Source organism: Zeus faber (assembly GCF_960531495.2).
Source record: "Zeus faber genome assembly, chromosome: 21".
Taxonomy (NCBI): domain Eukaryota; kingdom Metazoa; phylum Chordata; class Actinopteri; order Zeiformes; family Zeidae; genus Zeus; species Zeus faber.
This window is the reverse complement of record NC_137208.1, coordinates 21,856,668-21,869,852: the sequence shown is the minus strand read 5'-3', so window position 1 is coordinate 21,869,852 and position 13,185 is coordinate 21,856,668.

Sequence of the window (13,185 nt, the reverse complement as noted above, 5' to 3'; positions counted from 1 at the left end):
GCTTTACAAATTCCTGTAGCTATTAACCAGAGACCGAAATTACGTAACTTCCCTGTAACATACAGGAATCTAAACAATTTACTCTCAGTTCAGACTCAAACTCTAAGTACCCCACTAAGCCATGCACCCAGAACAATAAAAATGTCTCTATTAAACGTCAGGTCACTAACTAACAAGTCATTTTTAGTTATTGAGCTTATAAGTACCCATAACCTGGATTTATATCCACTGACTGATACCTGGCCGGATAGAAATGGCACAGTCGCACACATTGAGACAGCACCTCCTAATTTCAAGTTCAGTTTCAAGTTTCAAGTTAGGCTTAAGGTTAGGGTTAGGGGTTAGGGTTAGGGGTTAGGGTTTAGGGTTTAGGGTTAGGCTTTAGGGTTAGGGTTAGGGTTTTTAAAGAGGATGAACATCGCCCTGAAGACTGAAGAAGATTAAACTACCCCAAATATGCAACTGAGCTACGTGAATCTTGGATGAAGTCATGTTCACCACTCTTTCATTTAGTTGACAAATGTAAAGGTTCATATGCTTGTACTGTATGTATCAGAAATTATTCACAAACAGTTTTGTTTCTAGAATGTTAATGGATTTAAAAATTCTGTATATATCAGGCTATAAATGATAAGATTTAGATGAATAAAATATCTTTGCTGAGAACAAAATATCTAATAGATCGGTAAATAAACTGCATTTTTACATTTTGCTGCATTATGATTAAAATGTTATAACATTTTGATTTCCCTTTTTGTAATTTGTTCAAAATTGTGTTGTTTTGTTAATAATTCATAATTCAAGTGTTGTTAATAATTCATAATTCAAGTGCTGTTCATAATTCATACAAGGGATGATGAGAAGTCACAATAAGGTCAACGTCTGAATTCTCAATAATAATGGTATCGAAAGGAAAAATGTTGGTATCGCCCATCCCTAGATGGCGGGCAGACCTCAGTCTGTCCACCTCCTTCTCCAGTGATCCCACCGATTGCTCCTTCTTTGCAAGGCAGTCTATCTGAATAATAAGCTCCTTGTTTAAGATCCTGCATGTGTGGTTCCTCTGGACCAGCTCAGACGGAGGAGATTCAGCCACCTCTTGGGCCTGGCCAGCCTGGATCTGGAGAGCAAGGAGTTGATTTTTAGTCCGTTCTCTCTGCTCTTGGAGGGCAGACTCCAGTCTGTGCACCTTATTATGCAGTGCTACCTCTGCTTTCTCCATATTTGCAAGGCAGTCTGTCTGAGCAATTATCTTCTCATTTAAAATCCTGCGCATCTGGTTGATCTGGGCCAACTCAGAAGCATGACAAGCAGACCAGGCCATCTCATGGGCCTGGTCTGCCTGTGCCTGTAGAGTCAGGAGCTGCTGTTTACCATCTTGCAGCTGCAGTTGGAGTGCAAACTCCAGCCAATCCACGTCGTCCTGCAGAGATACCACCCACTCTTGTATGGAGCTCTTCTCAGCATCAAGGGAATGCACCCTCGCTCCAAGGGCTTTCACCTCCTGGTCTAGGTGATTATCCTACCATATGCTGCTCTTTTACTCTTAGTTGGTTTTTATTTTACTTTCTCTGGTTATGATGTTCAAGGTTTCTCACACCGGGAGAGTTGCCGGAATAGCCTCCCCAGGTGTTATTTTAGGGAATTGTCCCACTTCGAAAAATGTTTAAATTGTGTTTTGTTATGAACCTGGCTAAATGACAAGTGGATTAGGCTAATAGACTATTTCAGTTTTAAGGAGGATTGGTACCATTTAATAATGTATAATAATGTTGGGTTACAGCTGCAACAAAAAAAGTGTCAACAAGACTAAGGTTTTGGCACTTCCTCAGTTGGGCAGGAAGTGGGGTCAAAGGGGTGCATGTAGGGTTTGGTTTGACTTTTTGCCTTTGTTTGTTTTTTTGTTTTTTTTATTTGTTTCTTATTTCTTTTCTTTCTTCTTTTATATTTGCCTTCAACTATGGTACAGGACATACAAATGAACGGCTTACATAAAACAGTGGCCTGGGCTAAATATCCTAACTGGTTTAATTGGATCTTATATTACCTTTTGGGAAAAATAGATACGTGAAATGACAACTGTAGCACTTCGGTATTTGACATGGAACACTTATGACATCAATAAACTGTCCAAACGTAAAAAGGTACTTAGCTTTCTAAAAAAATCATAAAATAGACATAGCTCTACTACAGGAGACACATCTCACAGATGCTGAACATGCCAATCTGACACATCAATGGCAGGGACAGATCTTCTATTCATCGTTTACAGTAAAAATGTCCCTTTGCATGTGGATAACGTTGAGAAAGACACACAGGGCAGATACCTGATTCTTAAAGGCACCATAGCAGGTGAATCTACTACACTAGTTAATATTATGGCCTGAATTATGACAGCCCTCAATTTTCCAAAGTCTGTGGAGATATGAATGTAGTTTTGGATCCACCCTTAGATCGGTCATCTTCTAAGGATGGACCCAAGCAGCTAAGGCCCTCCATGAAGAAATGTTAGATTTCCAACTTGTAGATGTCTAGAGGGAAAGACAAAAATTGTTGCACGAATACTCTTTTTACTCACATGCTCATAAAAGCTATTCCAGAATGATATATTTCTTGCTCACGCTGAAAGAATCCACCTCATATCCTCATGTGAATATCTACCTATAACTTATTCAGACCATGCTCCTCTTATGCTCCTGATGTCTCAGAAGAATATCGCTAGTAGTCATAGACTTTGGTAATTCCTCATGCACCTGCTCAATGACACAGATCATGTTAAAGTTATCATAAAACAACATTGACAGTTTTCTTAGCATTAACAAATGGACTGCCTCATCAACTGCTGTGTGGGAATCCTTAAAGGCTTATTTAAGAGGTGTGACTAGAAGTTATGCATCATGGAAAAAAATGCAACAAAAGCTTGTAAAGGCCAAAACACTTGAATCAGAGATTAAGAATCTTGAAAAGGAGCATATTCAAATGCTAAATGGGATGACTTTTGACTTGCTCAACAACAAAGGGAATGAGTATGACGTGCAAACCACTGTAGTGATTGAAAATGCAATGGCTAGAACTAAACAAAATAAATTTGAACACGGGGATAAGAGTGGTAAATAACTAGCCTGGCAGATCCAAAAGAGGACAACTCAAGATGTATCCCCTCAGTTAAGATCAATGATGCTGTCACTGTCGTTCATAATCCTAAACATATTAATGAAACCTTCAAGGACTTCTACCTGGACATGTACTCCTCTCAGGGTGTAGAAACTCATAAAATGAATAACTTCTTAGTGGGACTCACCATGCCGGGGTTGACTGCGGAGACACGGGACAGTCTAGAAGCTGACATTGCTAAACAGGAACTTCTAGGTGCAATAGGAAGGCTTTCGGGAGGAAAATCGCCAGGGCCAGATGGGTTTCCTATGGACTTCTACAAAGCATTTGCATCTAATCTGATTACACCACTGATGGATATGTTTAAGCATGCACTTGAAATCCACAACCTGCCAAAAACTTTAGAACAGGCTCTGATTACAATTCTGTTAAAGCCATGCAAAGATCCAGAACTCTGTTGATCCCATAGGCCCATTGCCCTACTCTCATCAGAATATCGACACAGTCGACACAAACTCTTACAGTTTAACCTTATACACAGGGTTTACCTGACACCTCAACGCCTCCATAAGATTAGTAGCAGTTACTCAGAGTATTGTCCGAGATGTAAGACTGAAACAGGGACTCTTTTACATATGTTCTGGACGTGTAGATGTCTGGAGCAATACTGGAGGTCTATCTTGGATACCATAGGGGAGGGGCTGCGAACAATAACAAACTACAAGAGCAGCTCCTCCCCAGCCACGAGTGTGGACGCCTCCCTAGCCAACCAAATGAACTCCTTTTATGCGCGGTTCGAGTCTGGCAGCAACACCGCTGGCTCGCCGGCTCATTGGAGTTACACCGCTGGGGATGAGCCCGCCCTCTCAATGTCCGTGCACGAGGTCAGGAGGGCTCTGATGCGGGTGAACACCAGGAAAGCTGCGGGCCCAGATGGCATATCTGGGCGAGTACTGAAGACCTGTGCTAACCAGCTAGCTCCGGTGTTCACCACAATATTCAACATCTCCCTGGCTGAATCAGTGGTCCCGTCCTGCTTCAAGATGTCCACCGTCGTTCCTGTCCCGAAGATCGCCTCTCCAACCTGCCTGAATGACTACCGTCCGGTGGCCCTCACCTCGGTGGTCATGAAGTGTTTCGAGAGGCTGATTAAGGATTACATCTGCGCCTCCCTTCCCCGCACCTTAGACCCTTTGCAGTTTGCGTACCGGCAAAACAGATCCACGGATGACGCGGTCTCTCAGGTACTGCATACCACGTTAACGCATCTGATTAGTTCATCGATTATAGTTCAGCTTTCAACACCATAGTCCCCACCAGACTGGCTGTCAAGCTGATGGAGCTCGGATTGAATGGTCCGCTGTGCACCTGGATCCTGGACTTCCTCACAGCCCGCCCCCAGGTGGTCAAGGTGGGGAAGTACATGTCAAGCTCCCTCACCCTGAATACAGGATCTCCCCCAGGGCTGCGTCCTCAGCCCCCTACTGTACTCCCTGTACACACATGACTGTGTGGCCAGGTCCAGCTCCAACACCATCATCAAGTTTGCTGACGACACCGTGGTCGTGGGCCTGATCACCGACTGCGATGAGAAGGCCTACCGCGAGGAGGTGGCTGACCTGTCACTCTGGTGCCAGGACAACAGCCTACACCTGAACGTCAGCAAAACCAAGGAGCTGATTGTGGACTTTAGGCGTGGATCACAATCGAGGACGCACGCGCCCTTGTGGATTAATGGGACTTCTGTCGATAGGGTGAGCAGCTTCAGATATCTGGGAGTCCACATCACAGAGGACTTAACATGGACTGTTCACACAGACACTCTGGTGAGAAAGGCGAGGCAGCGTCTCTACCACCTCAGGCAGCTGAGGAAATTCCGGGTCTCGGTGAGGATCCTCAAGTCCTTCTACTCTGGAGCAGTGGAGAGCATCCTGACAGGCAACATCACTGCCTGGTTTGGGAACTGTACTGCCCAGGACAGGCGGGCCCTGCAGAGGGTGGTGCGTTCAGCTGAACATACCACTGGAACTACCCTCCCCCCCTTGCAGGAGTTATACACCAGGAGGTGTAGTAGCAGAGCCCGTAGGATCATGAAGGATCCTCATCACCCCAACAACGGACTGTTTCAGCTGCTGCGGTCAGGCAAGCGCCTCCGCAGTCACGCAGCGAGAACAGAGAGACTGAGACGGAGTTTCTTCCCTCAAGCCATCAGAACTGTCAACGCTGACCTCACCAGGGGTCCTAACTGAGCCATGCACTAGGCTCCACTACCTACTGTACTGTATGTAGCATTCTGTACCGCATACTGTATCACTGTTCAGGGTTGTTCGTGATGCCGTATTGCTGCGCCGTACTGTTGTATACTGTGCTGTATTATCCCAAACACTACCTCACACTATTCACATTCACATGCCACTTTAATTCACATTCCACTTTAAATGCACATATCTGTATATACATAGGCATATTCCTTCAACCTATTCCATTTTATTTCAATTTATTTTTTATTGTATTTTATTCTATATATTTTTTATCTTATTCTATAAGTATTCCACTTACTGTATTACGTTTTAGGAGTCAGTTAGTCGGTCTATTAGAAAGGAATTTTCTACTTTTTATTTTATTTTATTTTTGTACTTTTTCCTAGGACTTATTGTGTGCTATCACCGGGTGCGTTGCATTACATTTCACTGCATATATGTATGGAAGTATGTATATGTATGTGACAAATAAAAATCTTGAATCTTGAATCTTGAATCTAGTGCGAAGCGGCAGGACCGGGAGACAGCGGCAACATGGTCCGAGAATGTCAGTTGGTCATCGATAATGACACCAAGATTCCTTGCAGCCTTGGTAGGAACAAGAGATAGAGTGTCGATTTTAATATCAATGTTGTGATATTGTGTTATTGTTTTATTGTTGCTTTTTGAAAATTTTAAATTGAATCTATTGAATGTGGGGTGGTTGAGGGGGGATGAGGCGTTTCTCAGAGAGCACTGCAAATGCAGAAATCTATTGCAATATTTCACAATTATTTTGATCCCAATAACTCCTAAAAATAGAAAGTTCAAAGACCTTGATATTGAAATCAAAAGGCCATTGACTAGAACCTATAAATCTACACACTTGGCCACTTTTAAACAAAGGAAAACTGTGACTTACCTCTCTCTTAGTAGTAAATTGCAGTGTTTGTCTGAACAACAATGTGTCTATCTTACCATTCAGTATGACACTATATTATTGTGGCCCACGGATATTAAAGATGTCCACAACCACGTTGAAAATCATTTATTAGTGTCTTTATTTTACTAGATTTTCTTTTACGTAAATACTTTAATATGATTTTACTACTCCTTTGCATTTTTGATTTTTTTAAATACTGTTTTATTTTAATCACTACTATGCCTTTATTTGAGCTATTATGTAGAGTTGAGTTGGACGGCCTCTTTAAGTGGCTCCCATTGTACATCAGGGAACTGAATATAACATGACTTTTAATTCTTATACATCAAGTACATTAATACGCTGATGTTTATCTTGTTTATTTGCCTCCAAATATATAAAATTCACTGCAAAGCCAGTGTTTGATAAACAACCAGACACCAATCCCATAGGCTGGGAATCAAACCAGGTCAACTGCTTGGAAGGCAGCTATGCTCACCACTATACCACCAATGCCCATGCTGAGAAAAATGTGAGGGTTTCTTGGATTGTCGTGTCTTACATTATTGCCCTGACGTTAATCTTGTCAATTTGCCTCCAATGTGTGTTGCTGAAATCTGGCTGGAGCAGTTCCTTATTATATATCAGTTGAGTCGGTACAAGACCAAAACATATAGTGTGTAAGTCCTTGGCAAGGTAGTCATCTTGCCTGCCAAGGTGTGCCAAGCCTTTTCGGATGAGGTGGCCGAGTAGTTAAGGCGATGGACTGCTAATCCATTGTACTCTGCACCCGTGGGTTCGAATCCCATCCTCATCGTACCTGGTGATAAAACATTTATGAGGGCGTCATGGCTTTCAATCCTACAGTGTCTCTTTATTTTACCTGTCAAAGGCACTCAAAAAGTTTCTCTGTCTCTGTAGCTTAATGGAGAGAGCGCATTGGACATCTAGTCCTCATAAGCAAGCAATTAAAAAGTTGCTTGTTTCACTCCCATCACAGTCAGGTGTCTGTCTTGTCATCCTTACACCATTCATAAAACAAAGAGCTGCAAAGTTAAACTTTGTTTGCTGTGCAACCCTTGTCCCATCTAGAGTAGCCCCTGCCTCATACTGTTAGAAAATCCCTTCCTTTACTAACTGCTTACTCAAAATGATGAAGGATGCATCTGCTACCCGGGTGCTCTCGTCCAGGATATAGACTCCAGAATCCCATAGCTGCTAGATCAAAACCCATCTGCCTCCACTGTTCTGATCCACATGAAATCCAACGATCTCAGGAACAAACAATCGAAGACATTTCAAGAAGGCATTTCGAAGATTATTGACAGTCTGCTACAGTCGGACCGCCGCTTCATCGTATCCGGCCTGCTGCCATGTCCCAGCTTTGGAGAAATAAAATTAACGCATGTCCTTCAGCTACACACATGGTTCAAGCGATACTGATGTTTCCTCAACGTACCGTTTGTGGACAACTTTGGCACCTTCTTAAACCATCCAAACGTCTTCAGACATGATGGAGTTCATCCAAACATTCACAGATCAAGCCTCCTCACCTTGAACATGGAACTTACGCTGAAATCCTCTGTTCGCTGCTGATGTTTGGTGAGTCCGATCCACTCTGACATTGACGACTGTCACTCTGCTTTACAAATTCCTGTAGCTATTAACCATAGACGAAATTACGTAACTTCCCTGTAAATTGTTTGTATTCCATACAGGAATCTAAACAATTTACTCTCAGTTCAGACTCAAACTCTAAGTACCCCACTAAGCCATGCACCCAGAACAATAAAAAAGTCTCTATTAAACGTCAGGTCACTAACTAACAAGTCATTTTTAGTTAATGAGCTCATAAGTACCCATAACTTGGATTTCTCTCCACTGACTGAGACCTGGCTGGATAGAAATGGCACAGTCTCCCTCATTGAGACAGCACCTCCTAATTTCAATTTCATTCAGACAACTAGAGCTGATAAGAGAGGCAGTCGAATAGCTGCTGTCTTCTTCTCTGATATCTATACTTGCAAGGAAATTCTCCTCGGACAATTCACGTCATTTGAACACCTTACAATATCTATGAACTGCAGTACCCCGATTTTAATCATCGCTGTTTATCGGTCACCAAAATCTAAATGTTGCTTTCTTGATGAATTCTCTGAGCTACTGTCTAAGGTTGCACTGATTATGATCGTGTAATAATCTCAGGTGGTTTTAATATTCCTGTTGACAATCAAATAAACCCAGATGCTCAACCCTTCATTAGCCTATTGGAGAAATTTGACTTCACTCAGCATGTTTCTGGACCCACCCACACTAAGGGGCATACTCTAGACTTGGTCATATCAAAAGGACTAAATATCACTGTACCCTATGTCATGGATGTTGCTATTTCAGATCACTGTTGCATTTTCTTTGACATGTCTGCTCTTCCTGTACAACAGAGAGGTACCAGAACAATTGTGGCATCCCAATACAGCCCCATTGTAAAAGATAATTACTACGAGTACACTTCTTCTTCATCAATACATCAAATTCATCAAGGAACTACAAAGTGGCATCACAAACTAGGATCTGCTGGGCCTCATCTGCCGATGCTGCTTGCTCCAGCGAAAAACCACTCTCAGGGTGAGTGTTATCTCACAAATTGAGCTGTGTGTGGTTTTTGAAGCGGTAGTATTTTGGGTGGATAGACTGCACTGACAAGAGCAAATTGTGCGGAGATGGAGATGATGTGTTGATGTGTGAAGTGAGTTTCCGTCTAAATTGGGGTTTATTAATTTGTAAAAGACGTAAATAAGAGGAATAAGAGAATAATCAACGAAGAAAAACAGAATTAAGTGGAAATAGAGAATAGAGACGGAGAAATAAAAGATGAAGTTAAAAGTAAAAGATAAAGGCTTAAAAGATGTGGAGAAAGTTTGAGTAAAAAGTAATTATAGAATGGCAGAACGAGTAGCCAAAAGTTATTTAAATAACCATGCAAGATTAACGAAAACAAGGCCCGTATCTCCTTAATCGGTTAGACATGTGTACATTAAATGCTGCGTGAAAGTGGCCAAATGAAAATATAATATAATCAAATCTATGTAGGAAAAACAAAGAGGAAATAACGCTGGCCAGGGGAATTGACTCAAAATAAAATGATATGATTAAAGATGAAAAAGGATGACAAGTGAAAAAGAGATAAAAGTTAAAAATCTAAAGTAAGAAGAAAAAGATGAAAAGTGAAAAGGAGATAAAAGTTAAAAGCCTAAAGTAAGATGAAAAAGATGAAAAGTGAAGCAAAAAGAGTTACAAGTTAAAGGCTTAAAAGATGAAAAATAAGTTTGAGAAAAAATGGGGAAAAGTTTGGCCAAAGTGAAAATCTTAAAAAGTATACATGAGTTGACGTTAAAGTATAAAATTAAGCGCTGTTCAGATGTGGTGCCAGAAAGGCTTGTCTTTTTCCTTTTGGGGTGTGAGTGTGCCTTTGTGTGTGTGTGAGTGTGCCGGCTAAAGAGATGTGAAGAGATTTGTGTATTGTTCGTGTATATGTATAAATGATATATAGAATACATGGGTTATTAAATAGGTATAAATATGTGATGAGCAGTTAAATAATACATATAAGAAATATTTCTTGCCCCTTTAGTGATAAATATATATGAGGTTTTTTTGCCTCCGCTTCAGTGTGTGTGTGTGTAACAGTTTTTCCAAGAATGAAGCAGCTTGTATCGTTCAAAGTTTTACTTAGAAAGCACTGTAAAAAGACAAACGTGTTTTCCAGCCAACCGGATCAAAAAAGAAAAGCATGTGGCAGCTCACTTCCGCATGTGTCATCAAACCCAAACTACGGCAAGAGTGATAGTAAAACAAACATCGCGTCGCAAAATTTCTTTCACAATATATTTTCAAAACTTTTAGAATTTTCTGAATAAACTATCATTTATGAGAGGAGACTTCAACACAGTACTGGATCCAAATTTAGACCTTTCTCAAACCAGAAATATTCCCAAATCCTGGCGTTTGCCGGACACTATAAAACAATGAGTGATCTTGCTGTTGGGGATTGTTGGAGATCAAATAACCCACATTCTATAGAATACACATATTATTCACCATCCCACCAAAGTTTCTCTCGAATCGACCTTTTCTTGACAAATAACTCCACACTGTCCAAAATCACAAATCCAGAAATTCACCCTATTGTAATTTCCAATCACGGGCCGATTAGTTTCAACCTGATAAAGGAAACAAACGGGAACCCTCCCAGCAGGTGGCGGTTTAACACCTCACTTTTAACAGATAAAGAATTTAACCATTTATTTTCAAGAGAATGGACTTCCTTCACTGAACTGAATGACTCCCCAGAAATATCACCATCCTTACTTTGGGAAACAGCTAAGGCAGTTCTAAGAGGTAATATTATTTCATTCTCCACTCACGAGAAAAAGAAAGGACAAGAATGCCCAAATAAACTCGAACAGCGACTAAAGGAGTTGCATTCCCAACAATCCCACTCATCTTCTGAGCAAATCCGAAATGAGATCAGAACAATTACATCTCAACTTGAAATCCATCAAAGACACAATTCCTTATGACAGGAACAAGAGCAAATTTTTTTGAATTCAATGACAAATCAGGTAAATTTCTTGCCAATCAATTGAAACGTGATAGAGAAAAATCACTTATTACAGCCGGAGATCGGGGAGGCTTCGTGGCCCCTTGCACTGTTTGGAGGCGCCGCAACATAATACCGACCTTCTACACCAGTACCTATGGGGATAAGTCATGTAGACTTACCGGTGGACATCCTACATACGCACGCACGCACGCACGCACGCACGCACGCACGCACGCACGCACGCACGCACGTCTGCCTGGAGGTTACCCCAGAAACCTCCTGGTTGCTTTCCTCCCTCATTTACTACCATAACTATGACAGGAAGAGGCCAGAAGATCACATTGTCTGATTTTTAAAGAATTTATTTGCAAATTATGGTGGAAAATAAGTATTTGGTCAATAACAAAAGTTCATCTCAATACTTTGTTATATACCCTTTGTTTGCAATGACAGAGGTCAAACGTTTTCTGTAAGTCTTCACAAGGTTTTCACACACTGTTGCTGGTATTTTGGCCCATTCCTCTATTCAGATCTCCTCTATAGCAGTGATGTTTTGGGGTTGTCGCTGGGCAACTTTCAACTCCCTCCAAAGATTTTCTATGGGGTTGAGATCTGGAGACTGGCTAGGCCACTCCAGGACCTTGAAATGCTTCTTACGAAGCCACTCGTTCGTTGCCCGGGCGGCGTGTTTGGGATCATTGTCATGCTGTCTCCAAAGAGGGGGGTTGGTGGTGGCTCTCCATACCCAAAAACTGTGCTCTTGTCATTCTACAGGTCATCCACAGGACAGAGTTATTGCAGCAGTTCTTGATGATTTAAGAATTAATAAAGAGTTGCATTGCAGGTTAAGAACTTGAACTCCACGTGCAGACTAACTCCGTCCTGAATGCAATGGCATACAAATACTCTATGTTGTATGCCCAGCATGCTGACAACACAGTTTAAAAAAATAAAAGAAAAAGTAGTATAAAGACGAGATCACATTGTACCGGCCCAACTGAAACCAGGCCAACTGACACCAGGTCGGTTTCTTTTTTCTTTTTGTTTGCCTAACCCAATTTTAATGCATTAGTTGAAATAACAAAGTCTCTACTTAAAATGTTAAGGCAACAAGGTTACTTTGTTTAAGCGGAGGTACTCACCCATCCTCCCTGACTCTGGATCCATGGATCAAGGTGGTGGCCCAGGTATATGGTCATCTAGTCTATGATACAGGGCACCATGTGTTGATCATGTCCTTCTGCACGCAATCCACGTAGAGGGCACCTCCAAAGGCTAACAGGCCCACCATGCGTCCCCAGTTGATCCTGTCCCGAAAAACCTCGTCCATCACGTTCTCAAAGCTGTTGTAGGCCATGGCGGTAGTCATGTGGAGCTGGGATGACATGTCGCTGAAGGCCTTCATATAGCGCAGCTCAAACTTGTCCGCCAACTCCCGAAGTGCCTTTTCACTGGCGCTCTCCGGCGCCAACTGCAGTGTTGGATTGTTCTGCTGAGACAATTTGTAGCTGATGAAGGAGACCACCATCTCTCTGTTGCTGTGCTCCATGCTGGAAACTGCCAAGCTCAGTGTTTGTTCTCCTGAGTAAGCTGTTAATCATCTGGAAGGTATCTGTTTACTGACCAACTAACTGATTCCTAAAATGTAATGCAGTAAGTCGAATACTATAGAATAATAAAAAAATATATAGAATAAAATAAAATAAAATAAAATAAATAGAATAGAAAAAGGGAATAGGCGCAGCAATATGGTAATACTGAACAACCCAGAACAGTCACACAGTGTGCGGTACAGTATGCTACATACAGTACAGTAGGTAGTGGAGCCTATGTGTGTGGCTCAGTGAGGACCCCTGGTGAGGTCATCATTGACAGTTCTTATGGCTTGCGGGAAAAAACTCAGTCTCAGTCTCTCTGTTCTCGCTGTGTGACTGCGGAGGCGCTTGCCTGACCGCAGCAGCTGGAACGGTCCGTTGTTGGGGTGGTGAGGATCCTTCAGAATCCTACGGGCTCTGCTACTACACCTCCTATAAGTCCTGCAGGGAGGGGAGTGTAGTTCCAGTGGTACGTTCAGCCGAACGCACCAACTTCTGCAGGGCCTGCCTCTCCTGAGCAGTACAGTTCCCAAACCAGGCAGTGATGTTGCCTGTCAGGATGCTCTCCACTGCTCCAGAGTAGAAGGACTTGAGGATCCTCGGTGGTACGGTGGCGCAGTGCATTGCACTGCTGCCTCACAGCAAGAAGGTCCTGGGTTCGATTCCCGCCTGGGGCGCTGTTGGCACCATGCTCCGGCGGGTTATCTTCCA